Below are 16,701 nucleotides of genomic sequence, written 5' to 3' on the forward strand. Positions count from 1 at the left end.
GGTATCTGAGATTGTGTTGTTCACATAAAAATATGTGACAGTCATCTGGTATTCTCTTTCTTTCTTTGCTTCAGACTCCATGGTGCACAGAAACAAATGAAGTACTTCTCCATGAGAACTGGACGCAAATACCTGCAGCCTTTTACAAAAATTACCATGCTACAAGCCTTCCCCAAGTACTTATATTTGCAGTTGTGCAATGTCCTCTCATCAGAAGGTCAGCTTCAGCTCCTACTCCTAGGGGAGTTATTCTTGTCACATGAATGCTTATGCTTTGCTAACTTTTGTACTGACTGTTGAAAGGCAATTGCAGGCAGTGCAAAACAAAGCTCTGATTAACATAGTTGTTATGATTTGAGCCAAGAAGGCCTGCTGGAAATTTTCCCCCTTCGTTTTTGTTCGCTTTTGGACTGCATTCTTAGGAAAAACAATCACCATTTCCAGTGAATTTAGATGATACCTATATTTAACACTTCTGTCAAACTGCTCTATTGAGATCCCAACTCACTTTAGCTGCTTATGTAAGACAAATTATTGGACGCTAGCTGCAAGATAATAGGTCCTTTAAACAGACTAAGGCAATGCCCTCTAATTTTACTAAATAAAAACTATGTAAAGCAGTGTTAATTAACTAGCTCTAAATGTCTTGTGACTAATCTTTCCATGCACAACCACATTTGTAATATGCTTCATAAAAAATTATGAGGTTCAAAAGAAACTGATGAAAACTTTAAAAAGCCAATTATTTTATAGAATTTTTCCTAGGAAAATGCCATTTATCTCCTTTCCAGAAATAGAAAGCCAGTTCACTTGACGCTTTCTTAATTTTGAATGTGGTGAAAAGAGAATATAGCAGAGTATCAATGAAAATTGATTTCATGAGAACAGGCCTGAAATATTATATAGAGGTCTCAGTATCGAGGCATTATTGCTATAATGTAGAACACTGGACTAACAGACTAGCTCTAAATAAACTGGGTCAGCAGTGTGCTTCCAAAGTGAGATTCTCTCTCTTCTCTGGATTCTCAAGAAATGGTCTTTGGAAATCTTGAACTGTACCACCTTAGATGAAACTAAACTGGAAGAGGAGAATGGCTGAAGCAATCTATCAACCAGTCATCAATCCATCAGGCCAAAGTAGAATTAGCCTGAAGTAAAGAAAGAAAAAACAACAAAAAGCCCAAACAAACAAACAAACCTACTCTAGAACTTCATTGCCAGTTGTTTCCCTTACAGATGGTGCATTCCAAGTGTTCTGTCACTGTGTGCCAACACAGGCACACAGCACAGACATGTGCTTCTCCTCGTGGAATAGCAAGATGCAGTCCCTTCACAGGAGCCTGAAAGTACATAGTACATTGCTTCATATCTATATGTTTTAATCCAAGCCCTGATATTGCACAAACATTTTCTTTCACCATATATATGCCACAATTTAATTAATAAATAAATTAATAAAAATGGAAAACAATTCTGAACCTAAATAATAAAGTTTGACTTTTTTATGGCCCAAGATGACTGTGAAACAATAAGATTTCTGCACACCCTCTGCCTGTGCATTATTCAGGTAAACATTATGTTTGAGCATCAGCAAAAAAAGTTTGGGTTTTTGTGCGATTTTAGCTTTGACCTGGTAAAATTTAGTCATTGTAGTAAGAAATAAATGCTTTTAAAAAATTAGAAAATATGTATATAACTGAATATATACTTGTCCACTGAGGGCCAACAGTTGAAACATGTTCTACCCCTCAGGAATAAAGAAGAAAATCAACCTCCATATTTTATACCCCAGGCAGCTTTTATTTGCAACTTTTGAACTCCTTTTTCATTGCTACCTCTGAGGAAAACCTTGGCTCATAGCAATGTAAGGTAAAAAGAGAATGGCAGCTTGAAACAAGAGAGGATTGCCACTTTTAATCATAAGTCTGCCAAGTTGACAGCCAGAAAACATTACCAGCTAGAAAATTGTCCTTGGAGAGATGTTTTGGTCTCCTTCACCATGAACACAGGTGCAAGCATTGCATTAGAATGCATTTATTTATTTTGATTGTTTAAAGTGTTGTATTTGTTTCAGTTCAAGTGATATCCACGGACTGTACATCTTAAGAAATCTTATTTTTATCTTCTGTCCTCCAGTCATTTTTATGAGTGTGCTGCTCATGTCACAGACATTCTTGCAAAGCATGAAATTTTCCAGATGAAACCTCAAGCGAGGTTTACCATCCCATTATGATTCAGCAAATGCCTCCCAAATTCTTCCACACAGAATAAACCTCATTTCCTCCTTTGGAGTTTATTACATAGTCTGCTTGCAAATGTTTTTTCCTTTACCTACCATTCAAATCTTATTCTGCAGGTATAATTATTAAGCCAAATGACTTCCTTAACAATAGTGAACAACTACTTGAGAAAAATTTTCATGTTTTCAAGGGGATCTAGAGAAAGATTATGTCTTTACCCTAGCAGGAGGAGAATTCTGTAGGCATGTACAATAGCAAAAGAATAGAGCAGCCAAATACAAAACCAAACAAAAATAAACCAAAACAAGTCAGAGGGTAAGCAGCATTTTGTCAAGGGTCTGATGTAATTAGATTCCTTGGAGGAACATGCTCCAGAATAATTGTCTGGGTAAGGGGAATAGTCTCTCTCACACAGTCAACATTTTCAGATTCCACAGCGACCTGACTCACATGAAGTTTTGGGTATGGCAAATCAGACCAAAGTTTGATGTTTCAAGGTTGTGTAAGGAAATAACATTTCTCTATTATCTTCTCTTCTTGTAAAATTCCATCTTACTGAAATTCTTAACCCAAGAGAAATTGTTGTCCCTTTTTGCAAAAAATTAAACTTTAGCGGTTAAACTTTGATTAAAAAATTGGATTTTGGTGATAAATTCTGGTGGATATTAGCCATATGCAACATCAATTTCTCCACATCACTGCTCTTAATCTCAGCAAAGATAAAACCCTCAACACAGAGCTTGCTGTTGCATCACGGAAGATGAGATATCTAGCAAATATTACAGAGGACTGCATACAGTGTACATTTTGAGGAACCACATTCAAAAAAGAAAAAAAACCCGACTGATTTTTCCTCTTAGTTTCATTTGAATAATCAAACTCTAAATTGGAGCACTTAAATGGAAGTCAAGGAACTTAGAGTGTGATGGAGGAAGCAGTAATCAGTTTGAAAAGATGTTGAATCTCTGATGAGCGTTGAATATGTCAGATTAAGTTATGTCCTAGAAAGGGAGGTTCCCTGAACAACTGCTAGTCACTTTAAATTATTCTGCATTTCAAACAGGAAATCATCCAATTAGACTAACAGCTGCAGAGATTAGAATAAGCCTTGCATATTAGAAAATTAAAGAAAATGCAGCTAAGTACTATGGAAAGGAGCTAAGGTAAGTCGTTTTCCCTCTTCTTTTCTGCAATAAAATTTAACTTCAAGGACTTTTAGGATAAGGAAATGACTGCAAATTTATTACACGTGATTAAAACAGGAAAAAACATTTACTATGAATTATGTTGGATTTTTATTTTCATATGTATATTCTGTTTGTCCTGATATATCCATGGTTTCTTTCAAGGTGGGTGAAGACTTCTGTGTTTCTTCTTCCATTCCAATACCATCACTATTATTTCCAAATGTTTTAAAGAAGGTAAGCAACAATAGTTTATTGCAATTACTCTTTGGCTAAGATTCATCTCCATTTGAAACTTTTCTCGCAAAGACAGTCTGAGACTGCAAACTACAAACCATATGCGAAAAAGGAAAACATAGGTGAGGTCAGGAAAAACAGTAACACAGTAGATGGAAATGAAATTCTATATATTGAAAAAACTCAGCCTCAATAACAGAGAGAATTCTGATGCTGGGGAAAATAGCATGATGAAAGAAAATAATATTGAAAATACAGCATAGTATTAAAACACCTGGAGCATTTTACTGTATCTGAGAAAATATATAAAACCAATATAATTTTACCTAGACACCTCCATGTAGTTTCAGGATCAGAAGATGTAAGCCAGACCATATATCAAAGTTATATTTAACTTTTAATAACTGGACTAATATTAAACATCAGTCTAAAAAAGCAAAATGCATAGAGTCATGAAGTGTCAGCCAGGAATTATTAATTTTTTTTGTTTGATTTTTCTCTATGAAGAATTGTGTTTTAAGCAAAAAAAAACAACCCAAAACAAAGCAAAAAAAATCATATGGTAAAGCTTTTTATTTCCATAAAATTATTCTTTTTCCATGATCCTCTCAGATACTTACAGATACCCTACAGCTGCTTTTGGCAGTGCATGTCCCATAAGTGTCCTTCCAGAGACTCATTTCTGAAGATGCTGTTCCTACAGGAATCTCAGGTTAGATAAGGAAAAGGGTTTCTTCAAACTGACTGTGCACTGAATGTCAGGGCACATTCCCATGCTACAAACACAATTCCTCCCACTGGATTTCTGCCAACGTATTTTGCCTGGGGTCTCTGTCCCTTTATTACATATGAAACGTCTTCTAACTGAGCACAAGAGTTCACTGAAATCACAACTAAATCTCTAGCAGGCAGAAATACAGCCTTTAAGTGCTGTAATTCCTCTCAGCCTATTTTAAAATGCTTCATTCCCCTGATGCCTGCTAAATGAGCCTCTAACCGTAATTAAGAAAAAGTCTAATAATTTTCCTTTATATGTAATTTCAGATTGCTTTCTTCTGAAGATCTTTAAGTAATGTTAAAGCTTTGAAAGTCTTAATAGGATCAAAGACAAATTCGTCAGGAAGAATATATTGAGGAAAGTGACTAATTTCTTATACCAGTATACATTCACCTCACATCAAGATTTCACTAGCTCTGGAAAAATTAGATCTGAGTTTCCACTGAAAGGATTGATTTTAGTTAAAATGTATAATTTCAGTAAGGAAGTGGAATTAAAGAAAATCCGGGAGACACTCTCCTGCTTACAGATAGGCAGAGGATTCAAAGATAAAGCTGCCCATAAGGAATGAATTTTCCTCTCCTGACAATGCAATCAGTTAAGGAAAAAAATCCCTTTAAGCCATAAATGTATTCAAAAAGTATAATTTTACCTTAAAAATGGATTAAAGAGTATGTTTACATTGTTGATGAATCAAAGTTTCAAATGGTTTGAGCAGAAAGCCTGGTGCTTTTAGGTTACACAGAAGATGCTTGTTCTTGGGGAAATTAAAGTTTGCATTAAAATGATAGGTTTAATATTCACCAATATATTAGAGCAATAATCTAATGTATTGGGACCAAAGAGTAGCACAGAACTGCATTAGAATGCATCAGATGGGCAAATGCATGGAAATCGCTCTCACTGCTGGTGAAATGCAAAAGCACGTGGAAAAAACCCTCTATGACTTTCACACTACAAAACCATTGTGGACAAATATTCCAGTCCAAAACATTGGAAAGGGCCATTAGGATGGAGCTGCCACAGCAGAATTGGTCAGTGCACACAAGTCCTTGCAGCCTGTGCAAGTGCAGTGCTTGGCCTTGATCGACATTGATGTGTGGAACAGGCAGAGCCCTGAGCTGCCCAGCTGCCTGCAACACTGCTGCTCTCAAACAGAAATTTAAAAAATAGGTTTTCAATCACACCCATAAGGTTGAATTTAGCCAGGAGCTCTGTAAGAAACTGTGCTTACCTACTACCTTGTTTTAGGCCTGTATTCAGCATATCCTGCCAAGGGAAAATCCAGAGAAGGAGCCATGCCACATCACTTTTCACCTCCTCTCAGGAAAGGCTGTTTCCTACATTGCTTAATAAGCATCACTTAATTTTACTGTAACACATTTAATGTATGAAAGCACATTTAATGTATGGTAAAATCATGATACAAGGCCCATTGAAAATCAGCCTGGAATTTTTTTTTTTTAAAGCTTCTCATCTACCTGAAGGAGTCATTTTCCTGTGATCACTAACTATTGATTTGAATCAGTAATGACAGTTTGTATGCTCAGTGTGTCCTGGTGTGGGAGCTCTTTGCTGTCTACTCATACATTTTAAAACTGTTTCATAGATTCTTCGGTCTAAGCAGCTCTTCTTAACCATCTAATCTAACCTCACATATACCAGCAGTGAAGACTTCCAAAGATGAGTTCCCAAGTCCTGTTTCATCATTGAATTTGAAAATAGTAATGATTGTTGTGCTGCTTCAGAAATTGAGCATCTGGCACCTAATAAGATGTTAATGCAATGAATGTTACTTCCCACAAAATTTTGAGAAATAGGTATTCCAAAACAGCTTCACTTCACTTTTATGTGAATATGGTTTATCTGGCAGATGCACAAGTGATAATGCAATAGAATTCTGTAATACATTCTACATCACACCTTAGGGTTTAGAAACCTGAGCAACAAAAATTTAGTGAGCTGCATACACTACAGTTTAAACACTAGTTAAACAGCATATTAAAAAGTAATAGATCTGTATGTCAAAATTATTTTTCGCTTTTAATAATTCATCAATTAGGTGATTAGTGGAGAGTCTAGGAAGGAAAAAAGTAATCAGACTATAATTTAAAGATTTTGTCAGCTATTGTTGAAAAAGCAAAATCATGGTAAGTTAAAGAAAGGGATTTTTGCCATCCACAGCATCAAAGATGAGTGTTTGGCTAGAAGGAAGTCAGACAGATGCAGATAACCAAAAAAACTCATCAACTTAATGTGCACATAGGCATAGGCACATAGGAATAGGTTTGAGTTTCAGTGTGGCCAAATATTGGAATGGGAAAGCAGTGACACTTGAAAAGACAAAATACTGGTAAATGATGTTCTGAAAGATCTGTGTCCACTCTGGCGCCACAGCCTAAACAGGTAATGGGAACCCTGCATGTATTAATTCTGCTATTATTGGTAGCCAAGGGAATGACGTTTCTCATAAGCTGGTAGACTGGAGGACTCAGAGAAGTGCAACAAGGCTTATTAAAGGATTGAACAAAGCCTTAGAAGGAAAGAACTGTGGAGCTCAGTCCAGCAACATGAACAAAAATGGGTAATTAGATCACATTCTACACGGGAAGAAACACACAACACTGGACTTCCCACTCTAGCAGAAAATGTGAAGCTGAAAGTGTGAAAGCTGAAGATGGAAAAAATTAGGTTGGTGTTCGAGGATATTACAAGTGAACTGAGTGTTGTGATTTAAATATATGTACAGATGTTCATTCTCTGCAAATAATTGTAAATAATACACAAGACTTTAGACAGCTGTGTATTTTAAGGAGCTGGTAAGTCTTCTTAAGTAGTTCCCAATAATTATTCACATTTTTCTCTTTAGTTTTTATTTACCAGTTGACTAAGCCTATAATTATCTGTATGCCTGTGTAACTAGTTCCTAGTATGCACCAGAGAATGTGTTATTGGTTTCCACACAAGCATAATCAAATCATGAAGGCTCACAATAATAGTTACTAATTTTTAGGCTTGAATCAATTCTTCAGCACCTGCAAAAAAACCCAAAAATCAACAGAAGTCTTCTCTAGAATTTACTCACTTGCAATGTTATATTTTAAAGTTATGAAAACAGTCACTAATATTTTTGAGACATTATTTTGCTGCTACCATTAAAAGAGAAAACCACTCCGGTATGTTTACATTTGCAGCTCTTATGTATTTTTTATTTGAAGTCATAGTTTCTAGACCTGCTTGACCATTTATCTCATTCTCTCTGTTCTGCTGTGGCTTTCTTTGGCTGACCTCAGACTGCCTCGTCTTCTCTTTTAATAGAAGATTACTCTCAAAGCCAGAAAGACCATTTACTTCCACCTTGCCCTGGATTCAGAAAAAAAGGTAACAATGCATTGATGTTCTGATATGTTTCACCCTTATTAAATGGATTTAAACCTAGTGATTTTAACATTCCAAGGAAATCTTCCCATCAGATTTCAGAAATATCAGCCAAATTTTCATGTATACAGCAGAATTTCTAGCCTTTGTCAATGATTCTGAAGTCAGTACATAAAGAAAAAAAGAATTTTTTTCTCCAAGATTTTATTGCCGTAGATATTATTGTACTGACATGTTAATTTTCCTGAATTAATGGTCTTTATCTGCTCCCTTTTTTCTGTACATGAACATATTTTTTTAATAAAAACTAGATGAGAAAATTAGTAAGATAGAACCAATATAATTTATTTTTACATTGTTATTTGTTTACATGTATTTGTCTACTTTGTTCATTATTTTCCTCTGTTGTCGGCATTTTAGAGAAATGAAAACTTATGAGTGTATTGTACATTTAACTGTCTTACAGTATTTCTTGGTGGGATAATATTTTCACATACTTTTTCTTGAGAACCGTTCAGTGGAACTTTATGCCATTATTAAAACTTTCTGTTTATTTCTTAAATGATTTAGAAAAAAAATCAATCAATTTAATGTGATTTTTTTTAATATTATCAGTTCTCACATTCTTAACCAGAACTGACAAAATCATGAAATTAAATGTTAAAATGAAAAGCTTAAACATCCTGTTTTAAAAGATCAAGCTCAAAATGTGAGCTTTTCAAAACAATCTTTATTAAAAAGTCGTTTCAAGAAATAGTGACATTTCAATGACCTCAACAATGCACTTTCTAGTGAACTAACTATTCATTCCATTATTCATCTTTGTTTCCTGAGCCTATCCAGATAGATTGCTCACTCCTCTTGCATGGAAAAGAAATTACTTACTCATTTTTCTTGGCTGATGTTGCAATACATCTTTCCCTAAAAAAGGTTGTAGGACTGACAGGAGCAAAAAAGGGAAAGATTAACTGTTGTGAAGCTATACATTAATGCTTGGGATACATGAGAAGAAAAATTAATGTTTTCCTCTTCCCTGTGGGTCTTAAGGTGGTTAGTATTAAACAAAGCTGTTCATAATGGTAATAACTTTTTTTCCCCTGTTATAAATTATTTCTGTTTGGAAGAGGAACACACAAGGCACAGAACCTTGCTGTTTCACAAGACATGGTCTTGAATGGAGCATATTTTCACTGGGTCAGCTCAGAGGAATTGCTGAAACTGGGATACCAGCCTACAGAATTGGTATTCCTTTTTTTCCCCTCAACTTAGTAGTCATTGGTGCTCCTTTCCACAGTTAGCAATGATGTGAATTTAGTGACTCTGTTTCTCAGAAAATATTGTATTCCATGTATTTTCTATCCAGATATAGTCTGAGGACCTTACGTGGTCACGTGGTCATTTGAAGAACTTGAATCCTTAAAGAAATTATTATTTTGTGGATACCAAGATTATGATCAAGTAAATGCACACAAATATAGTTGTGTTCCACAGACTAGTTTGAAGGAACTCTCTAGTGATCCAACATACATGATGGTTGATTAGTAGTAGAGAGAAGGGAAACTGGCTATGAGAAAAGGAACCATTTCACAGAAAAAACAAAAGCATGATAAAAGACAAAAATAACTACAGAGACAAAAATAGTAACAATTATTTTTAGAGTCTCATACTCCTAATACTGTAATTAATATTAACATTAACATTAACATTAACATTAACATTAACATTAACATTAACATTAACATTAACATTAACATTAACATTAAAATTGATGGGGAAAATTTACTATTATGCTATTTACAATTATACATCATTATATTATATATATAATTATATTATATATCATTAATGATCATATTCCCTATGAGAAATTCCAGTGCAAAATATCTGCTGCAATACAGAATAACGTGGAAGAGACAGGGATTGACCTTGGCTGGCTGCTGAGTGCACATCAACCTTCTCCATCATCCCTTTTCCTCAGCAGAACAGGAGGAGAAAATACAATCAAAAGTTCATAGGGACAACATAAGTATAGGGAGACCACTCAGCAATTACAGTCACAGACAAAATAGATTTGAATTAGGAAAGTTAATTAAATTTATTGCCAGTAAATTAGAGTAAGATAATGAGAAAAATAGAACAAATTTTAAAACACATTTCCCCCACACTCCTATCTTCCGAAGTTCAACTTCCTTTTTTTCTGACTGTTCTATCTCTTACCATAAGCTATGCAAGGAGATAGGGGATGGGGCTCACAGCCAATTCATAACACTTTGTCTCTGCTGCTGCTTCCACCTCACACTCTTCCCAGCACAGGATCCTTCCCACATGAGACAGTCCTCCACGAATTTCTTCCTTCCCACAGGCTGCAGCTCTTCACAAATTACTTCAGCGCGGGGACTCCCATATAGTGCAATTCCTCAGGAAAACCTTCTCCAGCGTGGGTCCCCACCATCCAGAACCTGCCAGAAAACCTGCTCCAGAGTGCACTCCTCTCTGCTTGGCTCCATCTGTCCTGCTCCAGCATGAGCTCCCCACGGGGTCACAGCCTCCTGCAGGGTACATCCACCTGCTCCAGCGTGGAGTCCTCCAGAGACTGCAGGTGGATCTGCAGGGGCACGGCTGCCTCTCCATGGTCTGCACCCCGGGCTGCAGGGGAATCTCGGTGCCTGGAGCACCTCCTCCCCTTCCTTCTGCACTGACACTGCTGTCTGCAGGGCTGCTTCTCTCACACGTTCTCACTGCTCTCTCCCACCTGATGCTGTGCAGCATTTTCTTCCCTCTCTTAAATCTCTTATCCCAGTGTGGGTCCCACCATCACGGATGGGCTCAGCCTTGGCCAGTGGCAGGTCTGTCATGGAGCCAGCTGGAGTTGGCTCTGTTGGACCCAGGAGCAGCTGCTGGTGACTTCTCACAGAAGGTACCTCTGCTGGTCCCCTGCTACCAGAACCTGTCCACACACACCCAGTACTACTATGCAGACAGTTACAGTTATGTTTAAATATGTACATTTAAATATTCTAATTTTCAAATGAATCACATACTGTATGTCCGCAGCCCAGGATGTAGTATGAAATAAAAGGTTGTCTAAAACATTTCACAAATATTATTGAAGGTGAAGTGTAAAATTTCATCTACAGGGCAAACAGACATTAATTTGGTATCTCACAATAGGATTTTAGTGGAAGATGTAACTCCCATAGGCTGTAAGAAGGGTTAATACAGGAGCAAATCAAGCATGTGGGAAGAATCACAAGTAGTGTGAGTCAATGCCTGTGTGACACTGTCTGATCATCTGGACCACACAGTTCATCAGGAGTTCTGAGGGCACATGGATGTGTAAAAAAAGCTTTCCACTAGCTAAGTCTTGATTAGCTACTCTGAGGCCTTCATTTCATTACCAATAAACAAGGCATTTGCCTTCCAAAAACGCACTTCAGCTGATCAAATACATATTCTGATTATGAATGAGTTGCATGCAGATATGTTTGCAGATATATCTACAAGCATGCAGATATAATAGCTTAGTGGCACTTGGGCAATATTGAATACAAATTATTATTTACATAATTACAGCGTCCAGGATTGTACACCCGTATTGCTGAAGAGAACTTAAGGAATTTTCTTAACACATAATTCATTTTCTTTTGGCACTGAAAGGCTGGGTATTCAAGTAGCATGTTGTCAGTACTGTAGATGTTGTGCAGTTAATGCTGTGGGGGGAAAAAACACATTTCAGTTGACGAAAACAAACTTTAACTGTCATTTTTTCCTTAAAGACAAAGGGAGACTTGTAATTTAAAAAGTCATCAAACTGTACCTGATGGAATAATATGATTGAAAAATCTTTGTTTACTCATTCTCCAAGTCTTCTAAAAAACTAATGCTGAAGCTGAAACATTATAATAACTTAAAATTAACCAAGATTTTTCATAGTTCTGCTCTAGGTTTTTGTACTCCTTTGCTCTTTCTTCTTTAGCTTATGTTTTGCATATTAATATTATATCAACGTACTGAAAGTAAACAATACAACTGGTACTATTAGCATTCAAGGTATCTTCAGTCTGGACCCCTTTGTACTCAGTTGAATTTTTCTTCAAAGGATTTAACAGCTGCAAGGAAAAGATGTTCTTTGCCTTTCACAGAGATGGGATATATTATTACAGAGATTAAGATCCAGAGAGAAGGCTTTAGCTCAGCAAATGGGATAAGCATAAAATGTGACCTTAAATCCAAGATAGTAATTCTTAAAATATCTTTACTTTGGATGCAGCTTTGTGACAATGATGTCTGCACTCTGTCCAGCTTCTTGCTCAGGAGCTTATGGTGCCTCCTCACCATGTTCTTCCAGCTAGCAAGAATTACAGTGGGAATATATAGCGGAAATATTACAAATATTAGTGGGTGCAAAAAAAAAAAAACACTACTGAGAACACCAAGAGCATGATCAAGAAGCTGCATCTCCCTTCTCACAGACCAGCAGCACATCTACTAGGCCATAGAACCTTCCTCCCAATTCCTCTTCTTCAGACTGTGAAGATTATGTGCTCCTGTCCCTACAACAGCACAGTTACCATGGGGTGAATGATGCCATCCCATATGGTACTCCAGGGCCTGGTGCCACAATACTCTGTTGGTGTTAGGAATTAAACTTAAAATCAAAACATTCCTGTGTTGCCTTTTCTGTCAGATTTTAAAAAGATTATGTGTTGACACTTGCATCATTAGAAAAGCTTTAAAAACATGGGATCACAGCCCAAACAGAGATATCTGAACTTCACCTTAAGGGAGGATTCTTGAAAAAATCAAAATAGCCTATCCATTGGTTTTGCCTTGGGATGCATATTCAGCTTGAAGAAATACAGACTTGTGTACCTTTACTCATTGTTGCAAATGTAGGAAGCCACTAGATTTTGCTCCATATTTTCAAAAAAAACATGGGTTGCTCTGTAAGAATTAAACTTGAAATATTATGTTTAATCATTAAAAAAAAAGTGATTATAATTAACAAGGGATTCAAAAGAAGAATCTGTGCTAGTAATAACAGTCTATTTTTTACTCCTCTCATACTAATTTTCTACTGTTTGTTTATATTTCCCTTTGAATTTTATGAGTACTTCAATATTTTTTCTTGATCTTCGAATAATAATATTTTGTGTTTTGGTTTATACACAGAATAACAATATTTTGTTGACATTATTTCTGTAATGGTTTACGTAATAATAGTTTACATAATAAATATATAAATAAAGAGATGCAAAAATCAAAAGATGCCTCATCTTGTTGGTCCTGGAAAGATGGAATTTTTAGAAGTTTGTATTTAGATTATTATATAATATTTGTAAAAACAAAAAAACTCTGGAGTGGATGCTTTAGTAAACCTCACTTTCCTTAACTTCCATATATGCAAGAATTTAAGTCTCCAAGAGATTACAGAGATTTTGTACTAAATGTTAATTTATTTTAATTTCTTACTAATTTCAGTTGTTATTGTTTTGTTAAATTTAATTAACAAGTGCAAGTTTTTTCCGTTTCTCTGATGTAACCAAGATCCAAACTAATAGATCAACTTTCACAACAGAATACAATGATGAAATTTGATGGGGGTGTATGGACAAGGCACTGGATTTACCAAGATCTGTGAATCAGTCCCTGTATTTGTGAAGTTTCTGTCTGGCAAATTGTTGGAGAAAAGATAACATAAAATCCTGAATTCATGGAAAATATTATTTTATAATAATTATTTTAATCAATATCTTTGATTATGTTTCTTAACCAATCTTTCATCTTATTAATGTCAGTCAGGCTCATAGTTTAATAATTTTCTTTGCTTTACATTTGTTTTAGATATTTTAAAATACCCTTGCATATCAGATCTTTTTCTGCAAAAGTGCTCCAAAGCTAAGTCCTACTGGCTTGCTAAATAATTTCATCACTGCTCTTCTATAAGAATTTAAATTTATTATATGTCTTGCTTTAATAGACAGATGAGAGGAAGAAAATTATAAATTGTCTGACACTTGCATGCTATTTAAATGCATGTGTAACTCAGTATATCAATCTTGAACATTTTGGCTATTACTGTTATAGAAAATGCTAGAAAATATGAAGGTAGAAGGAAGAGTGGAAAAGCTTACACAGGCCAAATAAGTGTGTGCTTCAGAATGGCAGCAATTTGACCTGACCATACTGTATACTGACACAAAGCAAGAATAAAGAACTGTTTTCTCATTAATTTGTATTTTTAAACCTCAAAACACTTGATGAGCTGTCGCCAAAAATGTGTAAGATTTTAACAAGAGCCAGAATTGCCATCATGAGGATGACAGGTTAATGTCCTTCTACATGCACGTTGCCATATGCTTGAGTGAAGTTTTGTAGAGCTTTGTCTTCTTAGAGTCTCATGTTCAAATAATTTAGTTGAATGAACTTATGCCTGCTCATATTATGTAGCTGACTGACTCATAACTGCTGCTTATATTAGCTGATTGCAAAATGGGGAAATCATGGCCTAATTTCAATTAAAAGACAGAGAACATTTTTTGAGAAAATGCATTTTAGTCTCTTTTGAAAATGCATTATGCCTTCTATCTGATTTGGAGCTGAATGGTCATTTTATTAGCAGATGACTTTAGTACTGCACCACTGATATCATGTAAATAAGGAATTCAAGTCTGTGACACTGGTGTTTCTTAGAAGGAATTTTAGATTTTACTCTTTAATAACAAGTTTATAACTTTATTTTTTAAATCTAGGTATTTCACCTTTTAAAGATTGGCACTAGTTGAAGGCACTTGAAAGCAGTAATTCAAATGCCACAGTGTTGTTTCAAATCACCAAGACCTTTAGTTGCCAATTCTTCACAGAATGTGCAACTGCAATACTGCACATAGCAGGCATCACACTCCTCTTTTTATTGAATTCAATGCTGAAAAGCCAGTTGATCTCAGCAGCAGGAGGTTAGGTATCATCTTTTCCCAGACAACTGGAGAAAACTGCATTGCTGGAAAGTCAGTCTCGCACTCTTATATTTAAGAATTTTCTAATTACTTTAGTATTGCAACCAAATAAATTTTGTATGTTAAGGTCTATCTATCAGAATCTATACAATTATTTCTTTAAGCTCGAATGGTACTGTTTAATTTCTGTTTCTGGCTTCAAAATTTACTGCTTTGATTTAGCTGAAAGCTGTAATTGCAGAGCTGTGAAACCTGAAAAGCATGTCTTTTCACATTGTGCTGTTTCATTTCAGGTTTGTCTCATAGGTTGAACTGCTGCACCTCTGTGTACACGAGAGCATCAGTGCTCTTACCAAAAGCAGATTTTTGTTCTGAGAGGCCAAATGGTAGGTGTTGTAGGCATTCATAAGGAAAGGCCTAATTTTGCAATAGTTTTATTTAGTTGTACCTAAAGGACCAGAATTTTACTGTCTGGGATTCTAGAAAATGAGAATACAATCAATATCAATTTTATTAATCAGAGGCATTACACATGACAGCTAAACACAATTAAAATTTTTGTTCCTAAACATGATTTCCAAGAAACTGAATTAACTGAATTAACTGAAGATCCTCACCAAAACCTCTTTTCATGAGTTCAGGATGTAAACTTTGAGCCACTAAATTATTTGCAGTTCACCTTATTAGAATCAGAATTCCTCCAGTTATTCACACACATTGTAAACTGCTATGTCTCTTCTTTAATCTGTAAACACCTAGGAACTGTGAAGCACGTACTTTCTTTTCTAAATTTCTTCTCGTTTTCCAGACACCTGTTTGCATTTCATCTGTATTGTGTGTTGAATGATATCTTTCACTTTAGCACTGGTGGAGTCAGTCCTGAGGGATATGGGTCAGGTGAAGAATAAAGCAAGGACACAGAATTTTAGGAAAGCAGAACTCCAGCTCTTCACAAAGTTAGTCAAGAGGACCCCCTGGGAAACCGCCTTCAGGGACAGGGGAGCAGAATAGAGTGGGAGATCTTTAAAGACGTCTTCCACACAGTAAGAGCTAGTGATCTCCAGGTGTAAGCTATCAGGGAAGGAAGATAAGACTGGCATGATGAGGCAGATTGACCACACTTCTGATCAAACTAAAGGGAGACAAAGAAATGCACAGGCAGAGGAAACAGGGACAGGTGTCCTAGGAAGAGTATAGGAACACAGTCATTGTGTAGAATGCCATCAGGAAGGTCAGGGTGGGACTGGAACTGACCTTGGCAAGGGATGCAAGGAATAATATGAATGGCTTCTATACATACCTCAGACAAGATTTGCCATGCTGCCTTGAATTGTCTGCCTATCCTCCAAATGCCTTAGTATATCCAGGAGAAATTCTTCCATGATGTTTTCATGCACAAGGCGGGTAGTCCTCCTTTCTGTCCCTTTAGAAAATGACTGCAGTGTGTCCTATTTCCAGTCACTGGTGATTTCAACTTGACTGCTGTGACTTTTTTCTCATTCATCAATGGCAGAGACAGTACAAGTGCACACTCTGCAAATTTGCAGATGACAACAAGCTGAGTGGTGCTGTTGGCATGCCCAAAGGATGGGATGCCATTCATAGGGACTTGGATAAGCTCAGTAGGTGGGCCCATGAGGATCTCATGAGGTTCAACAAGGCCAAGTGCAAGGTCTTGCATGTAAGTTGGGGTAATCCCAGTATTCATACAAAATGGGATATAAAGGGATTGAGAGCAACCCTGACAAGGAGGGCCTGGGGGTTCTGGGCATGAACTGGGAATGTGCACTGGTGCCCAGAAATTCAGCTGTACCCTGGACTGCACCAAGGGAGCAGACTTCGTGGAGCAAGTCCTGAGAGGGTCCACAAAGATGACCAGAACACTGGGGCACTTCTCCCAAGACGAAAGGCTGGAAACGCTGGGGCTG

General features: G+C 36.4%; 2 long non-coding RNA genes across 2 annotated transcripts in view; one reads left to right on the forward strand and one right to left on the reverse strand.

Moving 5' to 3' along the window:
- Positions 1-10,527, forward strand: LOC148224758 (uncharacterized). The gene is made up of 4 exons (XR_015801341.1): positions 1-217; positions 3,590-3,661; positions 7,733-7,820; positions 10,180-10,527. It is a non-coding gene; the product is annotated as an uncharacterized LOC148224758 (long non-coding RNA).
- Positions 8,142-16,701, reverse strand: part of LOC148224759 (uncharacterized) — a 23,073-nt gene continuing 14,513 nt past the window's right edge. Inside the window, exon 3 of the long non-coding RNA XR_015801342.1 lies at positions 8,142-11,527. This is a non-coding gene — a long non-coding RNA (uncharacterized LOC148224759). The remainder of the gene's footprint in view (positions 11,528-16,701) is intronic.

This window comes from Sturnus vulgaris, chromosome 2 (genome assembly GCF_052056855.1).
Source record: "Sturnus vulgaris isolate bStuVul1 chromosome 2, bStuVul1.hap1, whole genome shotgun sequence".
Taxonomy (NCBI): domain Eukaryota; kingdom Metazoa; phylum Chordata; class Aves; order Passeriformes; family Sturnidae; genus Sturnus; species Sturnus vulgaris.